This window comes from Scleropages formosus, chromosome 5 (assembly GCF_900964775.1).
Source record: "Scleropages formosus chromosome 5, fSclFor1.1, whole genome shotgun sequence".
Taxonomy (NCBI): domain Eukaryota; kingdom Metazoa; phylum Chordata; class Actinopteri; order Osteoglossiformes; family Osteoglossidae; genus Scleropages; species Scleropages formosus.
In genome coordinates, this window is record NC_041810.1 from 28,918,282 (window position 1) to 28,930,422 (window position 12,141).

General features: G+C 43.0%; 1 protein-coding gene across 1 annotated transcript in view; it reads left to right on the forward strand.

The window, feature by feature from the left end:
* The first annotated feature begins 8,088 nt into the window (after positions 1 to 8,088).
* Positions 8,089 to 12,141, forward strand: part of LOC108942387 (tumor protein p53-inducible protein 11-like) — a 39,651-nt gene continuing 35,598 nt past the window's right edge. Inside the window, exon 1 of the mRNA XM_029252177.1 lies at positions 8,089 to 8,211. The gene's annotated coding sequence lies outside the window, so the exon portion shown is untranslated. The remainder of the gene's footprint in view (positions 8,212 to 12,141) is intronic.

Consider the following 12,141-nt stretch of genomic DNA (forward strand, 5'->3'; position numbering starts at 1 on the left):
AAACCTAGTTTGTTTCTTTCCACTTTAAGCACCAATGTTCACTGCGCGAGTAGGTGCGCAAAACTCGGGATAGACTAATCCTGATCACCTTCTTATTTTTTTTTTTAAATTATTATTATTTAACAAAAGGTACACAAACATTTACATACAATAGAGGAATAGCGACTGTGTAAAGGCATATTTGGGCATGATCATAAAGTCATGGTGCATTAACATTTACATCAGATTTACAACATTCTCACAGCTTGAGAGATCATGGGTGAAGTGAGTCTGGAAAAGGTGAGTTTTCAGACCCTTCTTGAATATAGACAGAGTTTCCGCAGTTCTGAGTGAGAGGGGAAGGTCATTCCACCACAACGGAGCCAGAACCGAGAACCTCCGAGCTTTACTTTTCTTGTGCAGGACCACCAAGCGAGCAGAAGTAGATGAGCGAAGCAGTCTGGTTGGGGTGTAGCAATTAATTAAGTCTTGTAAATAGCTAGGAGCAGTTCCATTGATGCATTTGTAGGCAATAACCAGGGTCTTGAATTTGATCCGGGCACCTATAGGAAGCCAGTGCAGAGAAATGAATAGAGGAGATACATGGGAGCGCTCTAGCAAATGAAGCACAACTCATACAGCAGCATTCTCTATCAGCTGCAGAGGTTTGATGGCAGTAGCAAGAAGGCCACACAAGAGAGAGTTGCAGTATTCCAGATGTGATGTCTGGGTTGTGGCTTCGATCTGCTGAGTGGAAGATAGACTTGAGTCAATCGTCACTCCCAGACTCTTAGCTGAGGAGATAGGCAAAATGAGTGAGTTGTCCAGTTTGATCGATAGATCGTGACAGGAGGACAGGCCAGCTGGGAGGTGAAGAGTCTCTGTTTTGGAGAGGTTGAGTTGAAGGTGGTGATCAGACATCCATGCAGAGATGTCTGACAGGCAGGCAGCAATGAAGAGCTGGGTATCATCAGCATAGCAGTGGTTTTTGAATCCATGGGAGGCTATGACCGGGTCGAGGGAGGAGGTGTAGATCGAAAAGAGAAGAGGACCTAGTACCGAGCCCTGCGGGACACCAGTTGAGAGAGTCAGAGGAGAAGAACAGGAGCTCCGCCAGACCACTTCATAGGATCTGTCAAATAGGTAGGACTCAAACCATCTGACTAAGAGAGGTTCAGGGGGTGAAACTGCACTATGTACCGCTTGACTGCCATAACCTGCAAGGGATACTGAGTGACCTATGAAAAGTTTTTTTTTAATTGCATTAGGCTTATTTTTTTAGTTTTTAAAGACTTGGATTTATTTATATTTATATATAGATTTGTTTATTATGTAAAAAAATTTTCTGAATTTTTTTATATGTATCATTTTTTAGTAATGTATAATGGCTTACAGATTGTTAATATGGAAGAATGCCTGCCAATAACTATTCATGTATTTCCTGTTGGAAAAGCACTGAGCACCAAAGTAAACATATGTGGAGTGATTTCACTGTATCCGGTTTCTCGAAAAACATACATTTTTTTAAAAAAAAAAATATTGTAGCTTTGCTCAAAAAGGGAAGACCATGTCACAGTCATACTTTCCACCAGATCCGATATTCCATCTTCGATCCCATGCAACCAATGTTCTGACTTGAAATCCATGTTACATCTCAAAACCCATGCTTCCTCTAGGAACCCACGTTTCATCTTGAAAGTCCTACCATGCCAAAATCCTTGTTCCATTTTGAAACCCATGAATGATCTAGAAATCCATGCTTCATCCTGAAGTTGTTCATTCATTGAACCCAGCTCAGTTTAAACTCTATTCTTATTCCTTTCCTTATCAACTTTAGGCTCTTTCATACCTTCTCTAGAAATACTCAGAAAATACCTACATTACACGACTTTGTACCACCAACTGATCATTCATGTTCGCAGGTTGCAAAAAAAGTAAAACATTTGATTGAAAATTAAGAAAAATGACATTTGCAGATTTGTTGTTCAAACCACTCATTTGATTTACGGGAAACTCAAAAAGCTTCCGGCTCCTTTTTTTCCTTTAGCCACAAAAGTCCTGTGTTTAATGGCCCTCTCTTCCACGTATTCAAAGTTAGGGTAATTCTCAGTTGTGCGGAGGTGTGTAATTTACAGGATTATTTTGACGCTTAGAGGAAATTACTGGCATGGCTTGGGTTTGCAGTTTTTTAAAGCATACATTCTTGTCTGTGCATTTTAAGTGTTCAATCCAGCCCCAGTAATATGTTCCTACATCACATTATTAAGGTTTGCATTGTTGACACCTTTTGAGTGTTTTCCTGTCCAGCTGTACGCTGGTGGCCAAGCTACTTGTATTTGCATGAGCAAGAGTCGAGCTGAGGCAGGCAGGTGGAGGCTGTGAACTTTAGTGCTAGTCTGACTCACTGCTGTTTGTTGGATAACCACATCTCTTAATGAAAACTGGAGTTAACACCCTATTCCCAGGTCCTGCTGACTCATAACGTGTTTTACGACACGCTCCCAGAAGCACCACAGTCTAGTGCAGACTCTTGGTCTTAAATGGGGGAAGATTGCAGGACCAGTGTGCTGGACAGTTGTTTGCTGAAGCTTTAGGTCTTCACGTACCTCAGATGCTCCTCTGACTTTCACATGGATACCCAAAGAAAGCGAGATGATGATGTACTTTGACGGGTGCAATATACAATACAATTTGACTAACGTTATAGATGTTTCTTGTGTACCAAGTGCTTTTTAATAGCCTCTGCATTAGACCAAAATTTATCTTCTAACAGTTTTCTGTCTGTTGGGTGTTTCTGATAGCTGAGACCTGTTGGACACATATTTACAAGTCTCTTGTTTTGCTTTTTTCTTTCTGCATTTCCGTTTAATCTCTATTAATGTCAAATCTTTACTCTCGCCCTCGGTTGCATTCAGAACCTCATGAACAACTAATAATGGGGCAAACATCGTGCAAAGCCATTCTGATATGTAATAAAAAAATAATTAAAAAAAAAAAAAATCAGCCACGGGACTGAGAAGCCCCTCAAGGCACAGGGGATGTGAACTGCTACAGGATGGTAATATGCATTAACCATCTGTTTTAATCGCTTTTTAAATATGAGCTCTGTTCCTTTAAATGCCGCTCTGTGCTCTGCAGAAGAGGAAATTAATTTATACCTGATACAAAGGAACCATTGTCTCTGGGGGAAAGCAGATTTTGAATGAAATATTTATCCTATGATGCAGTAACTTTGACTTCACAGAGGCATGTGGAATTGGCTTTGAAACGTGCTTTAAGACCTTATTAGCTTAGTCTAAAATGGAATAAATGTGGGGACATTAAATTCAATTAAATTTAAAATATAATAGAAACTGTTATATCAGTGCTGAACAATAAATGAATTTAATTCCTTTTTAGATAAACACCTGGTGTGACAACCCACATACATTGTTCCGGAGTTTAAATTTTTCCCAGTAATGGTGCTGTTTTCTAAGTTTCTCCCAGAAATTCGCTTCACCCAAAAGGCAATTAACTTCGTGGCCTGATTAACAAACCTGTAAGTGCCTTTCAGCTCTTTGAATTCTAGAAGTAAAATGGTTTTTAATTAAAGCCATTTATGGAAGAAAGTTTTTATCCTCTCCGTTAGTTTAGTTTTTTTGATATACAACAGGGTGGACTACAGTCCATGACGTGTGAGGTGGAAAAATCAATTAAATGTGTGGATGGGAGAAAATAGGACTCTCTCAAAGTCCTGGGCACGATGTTGAAACCTGTGTGAAAGCAGCCTGTGACCTCACTTCCCTTCATCATTGAAAAGCGACTGTCAGTGGCTGGATGTCACTGTCAAGCATGCCCAGTGTGGCCCCCGAGTCCCGCTGGAAGATCTTAATGTCAACAGCTGGCAGCACATTTTCTCAAAGGGATGCAGATCAAGACTGGGACCCCATGCTGCTGAAATATTCCTGCCAACACATTTTATTCACTGCGATAACCAGATGATAATTCATACGTATTCCAGCCTATTAAGAGCACAGTACAAACTCATGTGCAGGTCTGCATCATTAGCATAAATTTCTCACCTCCATTTAATGTCTTATAGGAAGGAAATAGCATTAATTTGGTGCACGTATCTGGTGTATAACAACATCCATAACTTCCATCTACACACACACATACACACACACACACACACACTTTCAGAACCTATCTCTGGCCTGTTGCTTAACAGCCTTCAGAGAGTGACAAGAGCCATGTAGATGGCAGGAGGGTCAGTGTCAACTCCGCATGATGGAAGCCCTTAGGAGGGATGTGGCATCTCTATCAGTTTCACAGACCCAACTTGAGAATGGCTTAATGGAAAGATGAAGCCCAGCAGGTGGATCAGAAGGGAAAGTAGACACGAGCTCAGCTCTTCAACAGCCTGTTGCGTAGAGGGCCGAAAGCAACTTTGCTGCTTGTAGCGTCAACCAGGCTCATTGATCTGGAAGAAGCAGACACTTATTGTTCTGGAGGAGAAATGGAGCTGGAAAGGAGAATAGACCTGTCTTCCAAGCAGGAGCTGGGAAGGATCATTCAGGTTTAAGTGGCTGAGAAGAGACGGTAACAGTCCCACAATTTCCTGGTGCGACATTTACGCTACTGCTGCTCCTCTGCGCACAGGGATTCCCTTCAGAGGAGCAGTTCGACGCTCTATGTCCAAGGTAACGGCAAATTGTGGTGAAGCTGTTTTTAAATAGACCCATGTAGCTGTTAGACTTTTATTAGGGATGCCTTTGTTTGACATGCTGAAGCTAAGGGACTATTATATATCGTCTATTTTAAAGTGACCTCTGCTCTGTGACTCTTTTCCGACAGAGAAAGCAACACACAACTGTCTCTCCGTGCGCACGCGGGTTCTGTTCGCGTTCAGGCGGGTACTCTTTTACACTTGCTTTCGAAATAATACAGTCTCCAGTCTCCCTTTTTCTTTCCTCTTTTATTCCCTTTCCCTGAAAACTAACATACGAGACCAATTACTGTTGCTGCTTTTCCTGTGAATCTACCCACGATGACCTTAGCAGCAGAACATCATTTGCGTTGCTCATGCCATTGGGAATTGCTCTGTGTGTGTGCATAAATTTGCTAATGAAATGTCCCTGGGAAGTTCACGTGTTAAATTATCTGTGTCGTCTTAATCTGCCACGTTTCTCCTCTATTTCGTGTGGTCTCAGAAACTAAAATGAGCTTCTCGTAAAGAGGCGGCCTGTAGCGTGTATGTCTCTGACAGTTATATTTATTCATTTAGCTGATGCTTTTCTCCAAAGTGACTTACAATCTTAAGGTTACAATTATTTACCCATTTATACAGCTGGGTAATTTTACTGGAGCAATTCAGGGTTAGTACCTTGCTCAAGGATACTACAGCCAGAGATCAAACCTGCAACCTTTGGGTCTAAAGGTAGTTGATCTAACCACTATGCTACCAGCTGCCTCCCAGTTAGAGATGGACTTGGAGGTAACAGATGTATAAAAGGTGCACGTCTTGGCATTGATCATCAGCTGTATATTTAGCATTATCCTCGACACAGGCAGAAGAATAGAGATAGGCAATTAAGATGACAGGCTGCCCACAGCTCTGCATCCCCCACCGCATCAGACCACCTGACGCAACACCCTCACGCTCGGGGCTAGTCTGCCACCGTTAACAAACCAACTGAAACGCTCGTGGATTAATGCATGTGCAGGGGAGTCGGAAAGAAAATTACATTTGCTGCAAGTGTGCAAGAGCATGCGAGCGTGTGAGTCTGCAATGGCTGTAGGAGGTGATTGGCTCTTCTTTAATGGTTTGGCTCATTTCGGAGTAGATGAGTACAGAAACGCCACAGCTGTCGCTCAGCTGGAGCTTTTACTCTGGCAGGGCAGGAACCTACTTACCCTCAGTTCGGCTCTGGCGGATGACATGCGGTCCCCTCAATGTGTTTTCCCTCGTTAGCCCATTTGGCGCCCTTATTAAAGGCACCTAATCACCTGCAACAGCCTGTGAGGCCCCAGGGCTGCTTTTTTTTTTCTTTTAAATTTGTTATTATAATAGACAGAAGCAAATTTCCCTTGCTCTTTTAGCACAGAGCATCCAAACTACACCTCTGCTCTGAAGTACCATCATTCCACTGCTTTTTTTTGAGGCCAGAATTATTAATAAGTTGCTTTTTTTTGGTCCCTGAAATGAACTGGCTCCCAGCTCATGGGGATGCACAGAATGTTTTAAATTGCTCCGCTCCTAGTTTGTGATGAAATATAAGCAGGTTCTTGAAATTGCTGATTATTACCAAATTTGGATGTACTCTCTTGTTCCATTCATTAACATTTTTTTTCTTTTTTTTTTTTTTTTTAGTGCACCATTTGCAAATATTATTCAGCGATAACATTAGTTTGCTAAGGGGAGTTGTCCTGGGAGACTAAAACAGATGCATTGGAAATCTGGTGTGTTTCCACAGGAGGTTCATGTAAAGTGCTCTGTGTACCTGAAACATTTACACTGATAAGTGTGACTATGTTCTGTTGGTACACCTGACTTTTATAAAAAAAAAAAAAAAAAAAAAGAAGAAAAAGACTGCAGATGTGTTTAGTGCAAACTAGAATACTGAGGAATGAAAACAAAACATCAGGGGATGGGAGGGAAGGAGCTGAATGATTTACAGTGCAATTACAATTAATATCTGGGATAATTTGCTCAGTTCTGATGTTTTTATTTTCCTTGCATTGAGATCTCCCTTTGCATTGGGGGAACTGAGTAGATGGTGGGGGCAGAGAAAGATGCTTGAGGGGTGTATTTCTTGCTGGAAGATATGTGTGGGAGAAATGCACTGCCCTGAATTCTCCTTTTGCCGGCAATCTGACTGCTCCGGTCCGCTCGCAGGGGGCCAAATGTGCCAAAACCCACCCTGCTAGTTATGGAAGTGCGTATGAAAGACCATGTGTGTCGATTAACTTGGGATATCGCGCACACGTGAATGAAAAAACATGCTCCACTGAATCATGATACATTGTGTACTAGTGCTGTATTTTCAGGTAGTTTTTATATATATATGGAGAAAAAAAGCACCAAGCACCAGGATGTCTTTAGCCCCTTCCCCCCTTTTTGAACTAAACAGGAATTTTAACTCCACTTGTGGCTTTGAGCTTCTGTTGACCTTTGAAGCAGATGGAAATCTTGTCACCTATTCAATCATTCTATTGTATGAGAAACACAGAGGTGTAAGACTCTGTGTTGCCTGCTGCCACATACTGTATTGTGGTGCACTGGATGAAAACAGTGCAGTACGATGAATTTCAGCGCATTAAATAGTCAAGGCTGTAACAAAGTGCACGAGTAAGTCCTATTTCCACAGAGGATGCAATAAAGATAGAAAGCAATTGTAATCTAATTTTAAAAGAAGACGCCAAGTCATAGAAAGACGTGAAGATTTATTATACTGCTATATTTTCCTGGCAATAATCAATGTATATAGCAGGAAACCTAATGCAGTATCAGCAATAAAAGAGAACAGACTGTGATGCATTGTCCAAAAGACACAAACTGCATAACGCAGCGAGGAGCAAATGGCAGCAGCATCATGGGGGATGAAATGTGGACAGGAAACAGCCTGTTGAGGGATATCTACAGAGCTCCGAAAACAGGACAGTTGGACAGTTTATCTGGATGCTTAGAAGGTGTCCACCTGATCAGTGATGTGCCACATAGTATTTTTGGCCAAATGCCCTATTAACTTATTTCCCACCAGCTTGTGTTATACACTTAAAAACAGCAAGGCTGTACACCTTGTAATCAGAAGGTCCTTGGTTCAAGTCCCAAGTTGCGGTACTACTTTTGATCAAGGCACCTACCGTGAATTATTTCAGTAAGAATTTCCTGCTGTATGAATGGTCACATCATTGGTTGATGATTATCAGTATAAATTGCCTTGGAGTCCAAAGGCATCAGCTACGTAACTGTTAAAATAAAGTCTTGATTTCAAAGAGGATCTGTCTAAAACACGCTGGCCTGTTATGTAAGGCATAACGTGAGCCGTGCATAGTCTACGTATTACGGTATTTCAGTCTATTTCTCGCATTACGGTAAAGCGCGCGGTCCGCCGAATTATCGGGTGTTTCCTACGGCGAACCACAGCGATGTGAACACATGAGGCTCGAACCTCTCACCTGCTGCGCGGTCTTCACATTGGAGGGAAAAGCGGAGAGGGACCAGTGCGAGGGAGCGCTCCAAGCTCGCGGGTGAGTTTTATTGGTAATTTACTGGTAATTTGTTGGTTACCGGATTAAAACGTTTGTTTTGTTTCTGTGATAGTTTGTTTAAAGATCAGTGGAAATGAGTGGTCCCCGTACCCGTCACGTGTCCTCCTCTTGTTTTGTGTTTTATTCACCGTACCTGTTGTTCATCGCTTGTCCAGTCGACTTTCGTCGGCTTGTTGTCACAGTCATGTTGTAAAGAAGAAAAGAACAGAGAAAAGCGCACGAAGCGCAGTCAGAGTGGAGATTTTAATGGGCAGAAGTGGCGGTTTGGGGATGTGTCTACTCTGCAGCTGCAGCGCCTTTCAATTCATTTCCAGCGATTATCATATTTAAACACACGGACGGACAACAGTCTTTGTTACAACAATGTGCTGTAGGAACACATCGGGTGTGAATGGAGCCACAAACTAAACTATAATAAATTCGTTGAGTCGTGTTTTCAGAAAATCAGACAAAAAAAAAAAAAAAAAAGTGATTAATGATTTATAGGAGTGAAACATTAGAAAAGACCTTTGTCAAAGGCTTTGAAAACACGCTAAACTGAATGGACTTAATCGGGCGGCACGGTGGCACAGCGGGTGGCACAGCGAGTAGCGCTGCTGTCTCACGGCGCCTTGGTGGTGTGAGAGGACGTGGGTTCGATCCCCGCTCGGTCTGTGCGGAGTTTGCATGTTCTCCCCATGTCTGCGTGGGTTTCCTCTGGGTGCTCTGGTTTCCTCCCACACTCCAAAGACATGCTGTTCAGGTGTATGAGTGACAGAGAGAGTGTGTTCCACTGTATGGCTGAGTGACCCAGTGTAAGTAGTGTATCTAGCAGTGTAAGTCACCATGGTGAATAAGGTGTGTAGGCTGATAACACTACATAGTATCCATTGGAAGCTGCTTTGGAGAAAAACATCTAAGGTAAATGCGAAGCTTTATGAGCTGCTCCGTTCTGATGATAGCTGAGCGTTAACCGTAAAGGTGATGCTCACTTAACGTCGCGGGTGGGAGAGATGGTTGGGAACCTGCTTCTGAGGTATTTCGGTATAGTTGCAACATTTAATTTAACAACTTCTGATTCAGAGTTGCTTGAGGACTGTCTCGGCAAATGGGCAGACAGCTACAGCCTCATCGATTATGTTCATTCGGCCGATGAATTCATTTCGCCGACCTGTGCTGAGCCTTTCTGTTACCTTGATGGGGAAAACATCACGTCACACATCCTACGAAGGACATGAGCGTTCACAAATGAGTGAGGAACTCCATGCAGTCTCTTGATGCAGGTTTCGTTCTTAGCGGTAACATCAAATTTCGGCCTTTCTCTACAGCTGTGACATTATTCCTTTTCATTTTTTATCAATTTCAACCTAAGGAAATCTACTTCTGAGTTTTTTTTTTTTTTAGGGCTTAGGAATAATTACCTTCTGTTCTCCCCACCCTGGTGAACTCTACAAAAAACATGGTCCACCCAGGGTTGGTACCCCTCGAGAAGCTTGTCTTTATGCCCAACTGACAGTCACTTTTCTGCATGCGGTGCTTGACTTTTCATTGTTATTGCAGCTACGTCTGATTATCTTCTGTTGAGGTTTATTTATATTTCATGAGTAAATGCTGTTCTGCTGCCATTTAAGGCACTCTGTCCTGCTCAGATGTTCTAGATATAAGCAGGCTGTCTTTGCTTACATGATTAAAGAGCACATTTGCAGCTGGCGGTCAACTATTTGAAAACTGACACCAGTGTGGTTTTTTTTTTTTTTTTTTTTTTTTGTGTATGTGTGATGTGTGTAACTTAACAGTTCGGATCATTTATAACACACTAGGAAATGCTCTTTATTTAAGAGAGATGGTGACTGTGCATGCATTTGATATACCAAAAATCAGGAAATATTTTTAGTATTTTGTTGGATATCTCAGTATTGAATAAGAGGTAGGTCCTTTGGGAGCTGGGCACAGTGGCAGTTCCGAGCAAAGGCTTTTTGGATCCTCGATCTTATTCATGCTTCATTCAGTACAATAAACTCCTCATCACTGACTTTCCCACCCTGGAGACGTTGTGGTGCAGTGTACGCTCCACTCTGCACGCTTTCAGGTGTTCCAGTCTCTTCCTTTTGCCATTCCGGATCCATTGTGTGCCTTCTCCTCTGCTTTAAAAGTCTCTGAATCCCCTGGCAAGCCGGAAGCACTTGTAGTGGAGCGGGACCAATTCAGGAGACAGAGATTTACATTTGTATTTATTTAGTTAGCAGACATTTTTCTCCAGAGCGACTTCCAATGAACTCTATGTAGTGTTACCAACCCACACACCTTATTCACCATGGTGACTTACACTGCTAGATACACTACTTACACTGGGTTACTCATCTTTACAACAGTGGAACTCACACACTATGGGGGAACCTGAACAGCATGTCTTTGGACTGTGGGAGGAAACCAGAGCACCCAAAGACTTACACTGCTAGATACACTACTTACAATGGGTCACTCATCCATACATCAGTGGAACACACACACTCTCTCTATCACTCACACACTATGGTTGAACCTGAACACCATGTCTCTGGACATGTAAGGTGATGACGTGCCTCTGCTGTCATACACCTGGAGTTCAGTTTGTCCCGATTCCCAGACGGATCTGTGTCAAAGGGCAGGAGGCCACGCTTAAGTGACCACTCCTTTGCTTCGCTGTGCCTTTTTCTTCTTGTTTATTGTACTTCTTGGTTACGCTCCAAATATTGCAGTCGCAATACAGCGGTGTTTGCCTTAAGTGTGTGTTAAATGCTGCTTAGGATTAGATGCAACCTGAGCAGTCTGCAGTTTTTCCACATTTGGACAGATGAGTTTTATTCCGTTATGAGGAGCTCTCTTTTACAGTAGAACCAACCAGCTGTACTTTTTTGTTCTGTAATTTGCCCCATTCTCAAGACGCACACAGGGAAATATCTTTCTGTAGTTGGTCTAGCGTGGGGGACATTTTTTAAAGGATTTTTTTGACCCTGTTCATAAGTTACTTTGTCATACTGCAGCCTTTTTACTGGAGGTATTCACAAAGTGGCCTGGAGCAATACTCCCCCCCCCCCCCCCCAATTCCGTTGCCATGGTGATTGGTAAGGCTCGTCGGCTACATTTTCGCGGTACTCGTAGGATGATGGAGACCTGATTTGGGCTTATTTTGGGTGTATTGTTTTGGTGTCCCAGGAATCTGGTCGCGGGAGAGGTATTACACAGTGCTTGTCATTCACAGTGGCACTGCCTTCGCTCTTGCAGTATGTAAGGCCTCCTTTAAAATGGCACGTGAGCCAAAGTTGCTGCAGATACCTTGGGGATGGGGGTCTCGGCTTGCACGATAAACCAGAGCGTGACAGTGACACACTGGGCGCAGTAATACTTTTATCTGCGATTCCTTCCTGTTGAACTGGCCTGAATGTCATCGGTTGCTCCTCCTTCCTGGCTGGCCCACCTTGGCAGACCTCACTCCAGTGTCTGCATTGGACATCGTCCATCTGATCTGCTATGCATGCTTTTCCAGTAGTGTGTCTTGGTGCATCCTGGAAAAGAGGAACATTTTGACCTTTCACTCACCCACTTATCCTGCACCTTAACTCAGTGTTTCTGCTACTTTAGCTTTCATTTTGCATTCCCCATGAATTCTTAAGAAATCTTACTTTGCTGCGGTTCACCTGCCCGTGTTGCTTTGGGCAAAAGGGTTGGCGGAGCAAATAAAGAAAGTAGGGACCGATGTTGTGTCAACGTCGATATGGATGATGCGCTGGCTCGTGGACAGAGTATCCGGAGGCTGCACCCTGTGTTGAAGGAGTGGGGGGGCTGCTTGCGTTGCAGGGTATGAATTGAATGAGCTAACGGTGTTCTATGTGAAGCCGTGCCGCTTCTATTCGTTCAAACCCAGATGCGAATAGACTCATTTTGTGGGCG